The sequence below is a fragment of the Ovis aries genome, chromosome 19, assembly GCF_016772045.2.
Source record: "Ovis aries strain OAR_USU_Benz2616 breed Rambouillet chromosome 19, ARS-UI_Ramb_v3.0, whole genome shotgun sequence".
Lineage (NCBI taxonomy): Eukaryota > Metazoa > Chordata > Mammalia > Artiodactyla > Bovidae > Ovis > Ovis aries.
The window spans coordinates 27,020,418-27,033,679 of NC_056072.1; positions in this window are offsets into that span (position 1 = coordinate 27,020,418).

The window sequence follows — 13,262 nt, forward strand, 5'->3', positions numbered from 1 at the left end:
TCCTCTCAACATGATCATCAGAGTCCCCCAAACTCAATGCCCTCCTCTGAACGCGACCTTGACCAGAGAGCAGTATCTGGGTTCCAATACCATCCGCAGGCCCTCCAGTCGTTTATGCCCTTCTATAAATCATTTCTCTCCATACTCAAGTCAGACACCGAATGAGTTGCAATTACATACCTTTTGATTCTCATTCTATTCCTGGGAGTAATAAACTGGGAGCCATTGCCCTTAATAAACACAGTGATTCTAAGCTTAAATGTGGGGTCATTTAAGTAAATGTATGGAATACATTGTGACACTTACTTTTCAGGGGCTTCCCTTAGAGCTCAGTTGGTAAAGAATCCACCTGTAATGCAGGAGACCCCGGTTCAATTCCTGGGTCAGGAAGATCTGCTGGAAAAGGGATAGACTACCCACTCCAGCATTCTTGGGCTTCCCATGAGGTGGTTCAGCTGGTAAAGAATCTGCCTGCAATGCAAGAGACCTGGGTCAATCCCTGTGTTAGGAAGATCTCCTGGAGAAGGGAAAGGTTATCCACACCAGTATTCTGGCCTGGAGGAATCCATGGACTGTATAGTCCATGGGGTCACAAAGATCTGGACACCACTGAGCAATGGTTTTTCCAGTAATCATGTATGGATGTGAGAGTGGGGCTGTGAAGAAAGCTGAGCACCGAAGAACTGATGCTTTTGAATTGTGTTGTAGAAGACTCTTGAGAGTCCCTTGGACTGCAGGGAGATCCAACCAGTCTATTCTAACGAGATCAGTCCTGGGTGTTCTTTGGAAGGAATGATGCTAAAGCTGAAACTTCAGTACTTTGGCCACCTTGTGCGAAGAGTTGACTCACTGGAAAAGACCCTGATGCTGGGAGGGATTGAGGGCAGGAGGAGAAGGGGACGACAGAGGATGAGATGGCTGGATGGCATCACGGACTCAATGGACATGAGTCTGGGTAAACTCCGGGAGTTGGTGATGGACAGGGAGGCCTGGCGTGCTGCGATTCATGGGATCACAAAGAGTCAGACACGATTGAGAGACTGAACTGAGCTGAACTGAGCAATTTTACCTCTCAAGTGATGTTAAACCATAACTAATTCTACTTTGAACCCCTTAATTTCCACAGCTATTAAATGAGAAAAATAATAACTACTAAATATCTAAAAACCCTACATTGATTTCGCCTGTCATAACAAGCTGAGTCTCCGTGACTTCCAGGGTCACACATGTTTATCATACCTCTTCCTCTTATCTCATGGGTTTTGTTCTGACGATCTGTCATAATGTCTTTGAAGGTATTTTGTAAATTACAGAGCTCTCTATTACCTATTTTCAGAACTTAGGAAGCTGATTTGGCTTGTTGATATTGATATTAAAATCTGAATAGTCTTCAGATTTGCACTTCTGTTTATGCACATGTTGCCAAGTTTTACCCTCACTTCACTCCAAAAAGATTAAAAATGGACTAGTTATCCCCCAGTCATCTATTCTAATACATTCATCTTTTAAGGCATTCCAAGGATTTTATTTGAATTGTGGATTTGAGAAATGGTGATTTCAAAAGTATTGATGAAAACCAGTTCATTTTTTCAATGAATTCACTGGATTCAACAAATTGAATTGATTAAATTCATTGAATTATACCTTGTTCCTCTTCATAGACTTCAGTTTGCTTCTGAGAAATAACTGAAGATTTATTTTTAATTTGTGTCTAAATTGCAAGTATCTATGTTAATAAGATAGACTGTGATGATTATTGTTTCACTAGATATATGAGTATTCCTTATGGCAATTATCAGAAAAAAACCCACAAAATTTAAACCTATCAATGTCAAGTAACAGATTCACAAAAAGAAACATGTTAAACTAAAGCAATCTTTTTCTACCATCATCAAGGATCAATGTTTATAATCACCCACAACCCTGTAGCCTTATTTTTATTGCCTTCAACTTAAAAAAGAACAGTATTTCTTTCTTATGAGACTGAAAAAAATATGGTGTTAATGCTCTTCCCACCTATCTTAATGATAATATGTCTCTTCAGAATGTTTGTGAAAAAACTTATAATATTATTTCTTTATGGTACTATATCCTTCTTCTTACTATTATATTTAATTTATTTCCACTTAGTAAATATATTAATAGATTTATGCTTATAAATTATTACATGATACAGATCTGTTTAACTAGAAATTAAAATATTATTTCTGAGATTAAAATAATCATTGTAAGTTAAATTTTTATTATTTCTGATTTCTGCCGTAAGTTAGAGACTTTAGTCTATTTTCTCTCTTTCTCTGTTGCCTGAATCTACCATCTTCCTCTTCTCTTCTAAACATCAGTCTGCTTTTTCTGATAAACATTTTCCTCTAATAAATCCTCTAGCAACTTCTCATGTGATACTGAATGTGATGTGTTATACAAGCCTGGAAATACATACTCCTGGGATTATAAGTAGAAGTAGCCATGGCTTAAGGTCACTTGTGACGTCAGCATTACAATGTATTCCACAGATCCACTTAACTGACTTCCATATCTAAACTAAGAGTTGTGTGTTATATAAAGGGAATAGTCACAGACTGAGTGTCAAGAGATGTGATCACAATCCAAGCAATGCATGGCCTTGGATAAGTCACCTCGCTTCTCTGTACTTATCTTTGTCTACCTATCATTTAGTACTCCATTTCTTAAACTTTAGTCTACTTAATAATCACCTGGGAAATGTGTTTAAAATACAAATTTGAGGCCCTAATCCCAAAATATTCTACCTCAAAATACCTGGTACAGCCTGGGAAATTAACAAGTATCTCAGGTAATTCTGATCTAGAGAGTACAGTGGGTGTTTTTGTTTGTCTTTAAACTAATTTTTACATTTATAATTGCCTGTTCTTGGCATCTTATAAATGAAATCACTCATATATACTTTGGCAGAGGTGTCTGACTTTTTGCACTCAACACAATGCTTTTAGTATTAGGTCTCGGAGAAGGCAATGGCACCCCACTCCAGTATTCTTGCCTGGAAAATCCCATGGATGGAGGAGCTTGGTAGGCTGTAGTCCATGGGTTTGCTCAGAGTCAGACATGACTGAGCGACTTCACTTTCACTTTTCACTTTCATGCATTGGAGAAGGAAATGGCAACCCACTCCAGTGTTCTTGCCTGGAGAATCCCAGGGACAGGGGAGCCTGGTGGGCTGCCATCTATGGGGTCACACAGAGTCGGACACGACTGAAGTGACTTAGCAGTAGCAGCATGGTATTATACTGGTAGTTATTTTTATTTAAGTCCTCTGTTTTATTTACATTTACAGTCTGTTTCTTATAAACAGCACATAGTTGAATCTTGCATTTTTAGTCAGCCAAAGAATATCATATTTTTAATTGGAGTGTTACAGAATTTTTAATCCAAACAAAATTTATAAGTGAGATTCCTGTAATCAAATTTTGGTAAATGTATAAAAATATACCAAAACCATATCCAGTTGTCTGTATATTCTCCACCTTTTCTGACCATGTTGACACATCAGCTTAACATTCCTGAACAATCAGCTGGTTAAAATGACAGCACTTAGTATATATATACATTCACAAGTTGGAGTTGGTTTTACACTGGTTTCATAGGTTTCATTATGAAATGCAAGCACATAAAACCTTCAAAACACATATTTTTTTTAAAAAAAGAGAATAAATAGAAAACACTAAGCAACCAAGTATGCAAGTCAGGTGAACAGATACAGTTGCCAAACTAAACTCCAAGGACTTCATTTTAAAAGTATTGTGTTAAAAAAAGAAAGATAAATTTTAGTGAAATAATGTAGCACAAGGTAAAATACCCGTATGAAGAGAGAAGAGAAAAAAAAAAAAAAACAATCGTTACTTCCATTAGAATTATTTCAACCAAGAGGAAACACAATAGAAATGACTTTTGGAAAGTTATGATAACAGACTCTATTTTCTTGGAGTAGTTATTAACTATATACCAGAATTAGTGATTAATTATACATATAGGATTATGTTTAAATCCTTTGTCTAATATATTAAATCTTTAGTTTGAAAACGACAATATTCCACTCCATTTTCTTTAGGACTGTCGAATTTACTAAGTATCAGCACAAGGCTTCTATTAGCCAATATGTTCAATAATGTTTGCAAACTGTTTTTCTAAATCCTCAATATCTTTGGTTGTTATAAACAAAGAAAGCATTTGAAGGGGATTAGAAATATGTGAGTGAATTACCATTTAAATAAAGTTGATTCAGCCCAGAAGGGACAACAGAAAAGCTTTCAGTCTTGGTAAATCCACTTTAATGTCAGTAAACAAATGGCCCAAAGTTGCTTTATCTGGTTCTGGCTGTAAAGGGTGACATGCAAGAGACAAGACTGGGAAAACAGTCTTTTTCTGTATTGCAGCCGGCTAAGCAGAACTGACTGCAGCTCTTTGATTGTGTGCTGGTGTGCTCTCAGCTCCTTCACTTAAATGTTATCTGTCTGGGTAATCTCATAACTGAATTTATCCATCTATTTTAATTTATTTAAATGTGGTTTTCACATATTAACTCAATTTCTTCTTTAAATGTTTATGATAAACATCCCCAAACTGCCATTATAAATGACTACAGTGGAACTTTCAGTTCAGTTCAGTTCAGTTCATTTTAGTCGCTCAGTTGTGTCTGACTCTTTGCGACCCCATGAATCGCAGCACGCCAGGCCTCCCTGTTCATCACCATCTCCCGGAGTTCACTCAGACTCACGTCCATCGAGTCAGTGATGCCATCCAGCCATCTCATCCTCGGTCGTCCCCTTCTCCTCCTGCCCCCAATCCCTCCCAGCATCAGAGTCTTTCAGTGGAACTTTAAATAGTGTCATTTACAGATCCAAAATCTATTACTCTTCTTAATGATTTAAATTGAAGTAACTGACGTTCACACTATTAAATGATTTGCGCACTGCCTGGACCATTCAACATTTTTCCTATATATGTTCCAAGTATTCACCTCTGCAGAATGATGAAATGTATTTATTTTAAAACATAAATGTTATGAGAACCAAGAAAATTAAAATTTACAGTTGATAGAATTAATGCAACGGTGGTTGATATGGTACTTCTCAAAGCTTCCTAGGTGGTGCTAGTGATAAAGAACCTGCCTGCCAATACAAGAGACATGAGAGACGTGGGTTTGATCCCTGAGTCGGGAATATCCCCTAGAGGTAGAAATGGCAACCCACTCCAGTATCCTTGCCTGAAGAATCCCATGGACAGAGAATCCTGGCAGGTTACAGTTTTGGGGGTTGCAAAGAGTCCAACACAGCTGAAGCAACATAGCACACATGCATGCAATAATACCAAATCTCTGTATCTGACCCTTAGAATAATGAGAAAATATCTAACAAGGGGTTCATCATGCGACTCACGGCTATGCATCAACTGTTGAATGTGCTTTGTTCCCATGACTTTTTACAACTCTATAAAATTAAGTACAATTCTTATCACCTATTGTATAGTTAAATAAATAGAGGCACAAAAATAGTTCAATTATTTGAAGCAAATTGGAGCTTTGGATTTAGATAGTTGGTCTCTAGAGCACATACTGCATAATATAGGCATAAGGCTATTTACTTCAAGTGCCTGACACATAATGAGATCTCAAAAATTATTTGGTATGATCAACAGATTTTAAAAGATCTTGTAAAATTTCTCAATCAGTTTGGTTTGGTATTTCTTATCTTGGGGCATCTAGATTAAAATCAGCCAATTGTAGTTAGGATTATTCCATTATATTTGGTTTTGTTACTTTAAGTTCATCATTGACTTTTGGATATAAAAGTGTTTACACCGAAGCAATGGTTCTTTTTCTCTTTATTTAACAATGTTTTTTATGTTGGAATAATTTTGATTTACAGGAATGCTGCAAAGATAGTACACAGTTCCCTTACACTGTTTGTCTTGCTTCCCCTAAGGCTTTCGCATAACTGTGGTGCACTTGTTAAAACTGAGTAAATAACATCGATTCAGTGCTATTAACTTAATTACGTCCATTATTTGGGTTTCATGGTGCTTTCACTAGCATCCTCTTGGTTCACTAGGAGGCAACTCAGGATTCAGCACTGCCTTCTTCTCTGATCTATAAGAGTTTGTCAATCTTTCTGTCTTCCATGGCCTGGACATTTTTTAATGATACTGATCAGGTGTGTTGAAGAATGTCCCTCAATTTGGTTCGCCTGGTGTCTTCTCAGGATTAGACTAGGGTTATCGATTTAAGGGAAGAATACCAGAGACGTGAAGTGCGCTCTAACTCATGACATCAAATCGGGAGTACATGATATCAAAAAATTATTGTGAAAGATGTTAAGCTTCATCAAAGTCATGGTTGCCAGGGCCAGGTTTCTGGCAGATTTACATATTCATGACTAGTTATGAGTTCCTTTTCTTGATTTCTCTCATTGTCTTTCAGGTGTAAATACTGCATTCTTTAAAAAGGACAAATAATCCTTGCAGAAGAATTTTATGTAAGGTATATAGATACTCTCCCTTTCAGGAAGTGTAAACTAATTCTCCACTTGAGTGTGGATTACATTTAGCTATCTCAATTCCAAAGAATAAGGTATGGCAAGGGGAAAGGGATACATTTACAGCGGAGAAATCTGGCAATTTGGACATCTGGCCTGGCTGTTAGAGTGGCTGTTTCCATCATTCAGCCATGGAGCAGATTTTCCACCTCTCGGTTCCCAAGAATCTGGAAAATAAAATCTATTCTCTCACACTTCACCACATTATTTATTGCTTTCTAAGATCAATTGTACAGAAAAATCTTCTTTAAAGTCTTTCATCTCTGTTATGGGTAAGATGTCTAAAAGAAGAAAGCAAGATTAGGGCAGAGGAAAAAAGAGAAAAGCAAGGGTGTGAGATATCATTTTATTTAAGTCTAACCTTGCCTGATCCACAGGGGACTCTGGAACATAGGTGAATCACTTTGAGGTAAGGTAGCGGCCTTTAGGACCTCCAGATTATTGATTTATCCTGTGACTTCCTGGGTGGCATGGCTCCTATCAACCAAAGCTAACTCTTTGGAGCAGGAAGGCTAATTTCCTTGCAGTAGCAAGCCACTAACTGCCATCATGCACAAATAGCTGATGAATGGGCGTACTGAGCTGGAAAAGCAGGATATAGGTGGGAAACCAACAGCATCCATTACATTGTACACCCCATCTCTCAATCCAAATGACCAAATATTTACAGAGAATAAATTATAGTCTGTATGCAAGTTACTATAGTGACTATCATGCACTTGCTTTTGTTTGATGTATAGCTTCAAGATTTAAGAAGAGATGTGCATGATATCCTACACATTCATAACAGCCTTCCTTTCCTTTGTCTGTCTTTTTTTTTTTTTTAATATTGATTTTTAGTTTGGAAGATGGTCTGTTTTCTTCCCGTGAGGAAAATAGACAGATTATCTATTTCAAAAAGATATGGCCAAAATAATAAGATAACATTTTAGAAAGTAAATTAAGATTTCATGATTTCCAGGGGGAAATCCTCCAAAGCAATAGGTACATTTTCACAATCTCTAGAGCACCAAGGACAATACATAATTCTTTATGTGAAAAGCAAATTCTATGCTTTTCCTGTGTAAATGGCATGAAATTACCCTTATAAATAGGGGATATGATAGCAAAAGGAAGTCAAGTTTGCTTAAACTAAGCATTCAAGATAGATGGCTCAGCTTTAAAAGAACTCAGAAAGCAAGGTCTTCAGACAACAAGTGCACGAACAGCCACCAGTGCATATCTTGTGACTGAAGAAATGTATAAAGATCTGTTGTACAATCATAAATCAACCCTTTGGAGAAAACGGGAGGTGTCAGAGACTATAAACTGGGTCAGATGCAGAATATAAATTCTATCACTTCTGCGTCAGTGGTTCAAATCCAGAAAAGCTTACAACACAGAGATGGGCAGAGGGTCTCAAAAGTCTTGCTGACAGTAAAATGTTAAAGCAGCCTAATAAAACTGGAGTGACACCATCCATCTTAAACAAGTATTCATGTTCTTCTGAGCATAGAGGAAAACAGAAAAACAAAACTGATTTTTGAGTAGAAGGTGCTGGCACTAACTAGTTTAGTGCCGGCACATTCTCAAAGTTTTAAAGAAGTAACTAAATTTATGCCACAATTAATAACACCTCCAATAAGTGTAGAGACCATATCTGATTAGCGTTGTGTCCATATGACCTACCCAAGGACTAGAAATGTGGAATATATTTCACTATCTGTGGAGAGAACTAATGTGTGACTAAATGAATAAAAATCTACCAGGTAGCTGGAGAATCATCACCCTTTCCTCTGCCCCGTAAATGTAAAGGGCCACAGTGTTCAGCAGGCCTGGGTCTCCATCCAGCCCCTGCTCATAGCTACCTCTGTGACCTTAATCAACAGCCTTAACCCCATGTAGCCCTCCCAGTCCAACTGTAAGATAAGTTATTCAAAAGGAGATTAAAGGTCTTTAGCAAATCTCAATTTCTAAAGATTTTCTCTTTAACTCTAGCTATTATCTTAATGCCTAGAAGGGACACCATAAGGAAGCCATGAGGAACAGAACTGTGAGGTCATCAAGGACATGCACTTGGAATTCAGATGGGGGGACAGACATGATTTCAGCCTCATTCATGTCTACCACTTTCTAGCCTTAGGATCTCGAGCTGCTGTTCCATAATTCTTTATTCATAAAATTCTGATGTGATGATTAAATAATTTAATAAGTATTAATTTTGGCCATCTCATGCGAAGAGTTGACTCATTGGAAAAGACTCTGATGCTGGGAGGGATTGGGGGCAGGAGGAGAAGGGGACAACAGAGGATGAGATGGCTGAATGGCATCACCAACTCGATGGACATGAGTTTGAATAAACTCTGGGAGTTGGTGATGGACAGGAAGGCCTGGCGTGATGGGATTCATGGGGTCGCAGAGTCAGACACGACTGAGCGACTGAACTGAACTGAATTAATAAATTAATTAATTACAGATGTAACATAATTCCAGGCACATATTGTTACTATGGTTATGGTCAGAGTTTGAGAGAGTGAGAAGTGCTCCTCAAAACCATCACCTCCCTACTTGTTTTCCTAACATCAGATACTTTTTCCTTTTTAGCTTAGCAAACAACTGTAGTCACATGAATACAATGTTCTGAGAACAGAAACAAATCATTTGGATGCTGTCCTCAAGTAGAATTGTAGAAAATTAACAAAACCCACCAGGTTCTTGTCACCCTTCACCATTTTTCTCTTTCTTCCTCATGTACACGCACACATATGCATACACAGAAGATTTGGTACCTTCTTGGATGGTGTGACCATTCCAGATCAAAAAATAAAGATTTTTATGTCCAACACTGCTCTCCAAAAACAAACAAACAAGAAACTGTAGAAGTCACACACATTTTACTGAAAGAAAAATGTTTTTTAGGTATTACATGGTTTTAAGTTTTGCTGTTGTAGTAAAGGTACATTGGCTTGTGTAGTTGTTACTTGTGCTCATTCACCAAATATTTCCTGGTTCCTATTTCTAATCATATATGTTTATTAGTCAAGGTTCTCCAGAGAAACAGAATCCATAAGATACAGAGTTATATATATATATATATATATATATATTTATATTTATCAATATATATACACATATACACCAAATATATATATATATATATACACACACACACACACACACACATATATATATATATACACCAAAAAAGATTTATTAAACGTAATGATGCATGACTATAAAAATAGTCCCATAGTCTGCTCTCTGCACACTGGAACCCCAGGAAAGCTGGTGGTGTGGCATAAGGCCTGAGAGCCAGAGAGTGGATAGTGTAGATTCCAGTCCAAAACCCAAGGACTAGGGGCCAAGAAGATCAAGGGCAGGAGCATATCAGTGTGTGACCTGCAGCAGCCAGGAAGAGGGCCAATGTCACCTGGGTCTGCCTTGCTTCCTTCAGGCCCCTGGTGGATTGGATGATGCCCTCCCACTCTGGGGAAAGCCACATGGCTTACTCAGTCCATCAATTCAAATACTAATCCCCTCAAAAAAAACACTCTCACAAACAAACGCCAAAATAATGTTTAACTAAATATCTGGGCATCCTTTGGCCGAGTCAGTCTGACATATGGAACTAACCATGAGCATAAGCTCACATTTCCTGGACTCTCCTAATGGTTGGTGGGACCATGAAATTTGATGGGGTCATTATTGTGAGCGAAAGTGATGTATGTTGCTCCTCAGTTAAAGCATTTAATTGCCAGCTCAAAACCCCTTGGAGCTCTCTTTTCTTCTGCCAGTCATCAGCAATATCAGCATTGTCCCATAGAATTTTCTGCAAAGATGGAAATGTTCTCTGTATTGTCCAATATATTAGCCAGTAGCCACAGTACATTGGGCTACTGAGGGCTAGAAACATGGATAGTGTGACTGAGGAGCTGTGTATTTTATTTTATTTCATTTCATTTCATTTTAACCAATATAAAGTTAAACAACTACATGTGCCTGGAGGTTATTATATTGGACAGCAGATTGCTGGGTACTGACAGCTCTCTCAACCTGGGTCCTAAAGTGAGGACAGTGCAGAGCAGAGCCCCAGACACACAGCAATGGAAATGTGCTGAAAGAAAGAAGTAAAACTTGTATGAGTCATTAAGCATGGGTGGCAGCCACCAGCACACTAAGCGCGGCTGAGAGGAGCTACCCCACATCCGAGGTCAGGAGCAAAAGCCGGGAGAACCCCATGCCCAAAGGGCGGCGGCCAAGAGAAGTTACACCACGTCTGAGGTCAGGGGCAGCGGCCAAGGGTGCCAGGCTGCGACAGCGCAGGAACGGCCCAGAGGAGCTACCCCGTGTCCAAGGAGTGGTGGCTACCAGGGTGCAGGAGGGATAGAGGAGCTATCCCACGTTGAAGGTCAGGAAGGGTGGCGGTGAGGAGGCACCCTTCATCCAACATAAGGAGCAGCGGCTGAACTTTCCTGGAGCAGCCATGAAGAGATACCCCATGCCCAAGGTAAGAGAAACCCAAGTAAGATGGTAGGTGTTGCGAGAGAACATCAGAGGGCAGACACACTGAAACCATATTCACAGAAAACTAGTCAATCTAATCACACTAGGACCACAGCCTTGTCTAACTCAATGAAACTAAGCCATGCCCGTGGGGCAACCCAAGATGGGCGGGTCATGGTGGAGAGGTGTGACAGAATGTGGTCCACTGGAGAAGGGAATGGCAAACCACTTCAGTATTCTTGCCTTGAGAACCCCATGAACAGTATGAAAAGGCAAAATGATAGGCTACTGAAAGGAGAACTCCCCAGGTCAGTAGGTGCCCAACACATTACTGGAGATCAGTGGAGAAATAACTCCACAAAGAATGAAGGGATGGAGCCAACCCCAAAACAATACCCAGCTGTGGATGTGACTGGTGATAGAAGCAAGGCCTGATGCTGAAAAGAGCAATATTGCATAGGAACCTGGAATGTCAGGTCCATGAATCAAGGCAAATTGAAAGTGGTCAAACAAGAGATGGCAAGAGTGAACGTTGACATTCTAGGAATCAGTGAACTAAAATGGACTGGAATGGGTGAATTTAACTCAGATGACCATTAATCTACTACTGCAGGCAGGAATCCCTCAGAAGAAATGGAGTAGCCATTATGGTCAACAAAAGAGTCCGAAATGCAGTACTTGGATGCAATCTCAAAAACGACAGAATGATCTCTATTTGTTTCCAAGCCAAACCATTCAATATCAGAGTAATCCAAGTCTATGCCCCGACCAGTAATGCTGAAGAAGCTGAAGTTGAATGGTTCTATGAAGACTTACAAGATCTTTTAGAACTAACACCCAAAACACATGTCCTTTACACTATAGGGGACTGGAATGCAAAAGTAGGAAGTCAAGAAACACCTGGAGTAACAGGCAAATTTGGCCTTGGAATGCGGAATAAAGCAGGGTAAACACTAATAGAGTCATGCCATGCAAAACTGGTCATAGCAAACACCCTCTTCCAACAACACAAGAGAAGACTCTACACATGGACATCACCAAATGGTCAACACTGAAATCAGATTGATTATATTCTTTGCAGCCAAAGATGGTGAAGCTCTATACAGTCAGGAAAAACAAGACTGGGAGCTGACTGTGGCTCAGATCATGAACTTCTTATGGCCAAATTCAGAATTAAATTGAAGAAAGTAGGGAAAACCGCTAGACCATTCAGGTATGACGTAAATCAAATCCCTTATGATTATACAGTGGAAGTGAGAAATAGATTTAAGGGCCTAGACCTGATAGATAGAGTGCTTGATGAACTATGGAATGAGGTTCATGACATGGTACAGGAGACAGGGATCAAGACCATCCCCAGGGAAAAGAAATACAAAAAAGCAAAATGGCTGTCAGGGGAGGCCTTACAAATAGCTCTGAAAAGAAGAGAGGTGAAAAGCAAAGGAGAAAAGGAAAGATATAAGCATCTGAATGCAGAGTTCCAGAGAATAGCAAGAAGAGATAGGAAAGCCTTCTTCAGCAATCAATGCAAAGAAATAGAGGAAAAGAACACAATGAAAAAGACTAGAGATCTCTTTAAGAAAATTAGAGATACCAAGGGAACATTTCATGCAAAGATGGGCTCAATAAAGGACAGAAATGGTATGGACCTAGCAGAAGCAGAAGATATTAAGAAGACGTGGCAAGAATACACAGAAGAAGTGTACAAAAAGATCTTCACAACCCAGATAATCATGATGGAGTGATCACTCATCTAGAGCAAGACATCCTGGAATGTGAAGTCAAGTGGGCCTTAGAAAGCATCACTATGAACAAAGCTAGTGGAGGTGACGGCATTCCAGTTGAGCTATTTCAAATCCTGAAAGATGATGCTGTGAAAGTGCTACACTCAATATGCCAGCAAATTTGGAAAACTCAGCAGTGGCCACAGGACTGGAACAGGTCAGTTTTCATGCCAATCCCAAAGAAGTTCAGTTCAGTTCAGTTGCTCAGTCGTGTCCGACTCTTAGCAACCCCATGAATCGCACGCAGCACGCCAGGCCTCCCTGTCCATCTCCATCTCCCGGAGTTCACTCAGACTCACGTCCATTGAGTCAGTGATGCCATCCAGCCATCTCATCCTCAGTCGTCCCCTTCTCCTCCTACCCCCAATCCCTCCCAGCATCAGAGTCTTTTCCAATGAGTCAACTCTTCCCATGAGGTGGCCAGAGTACT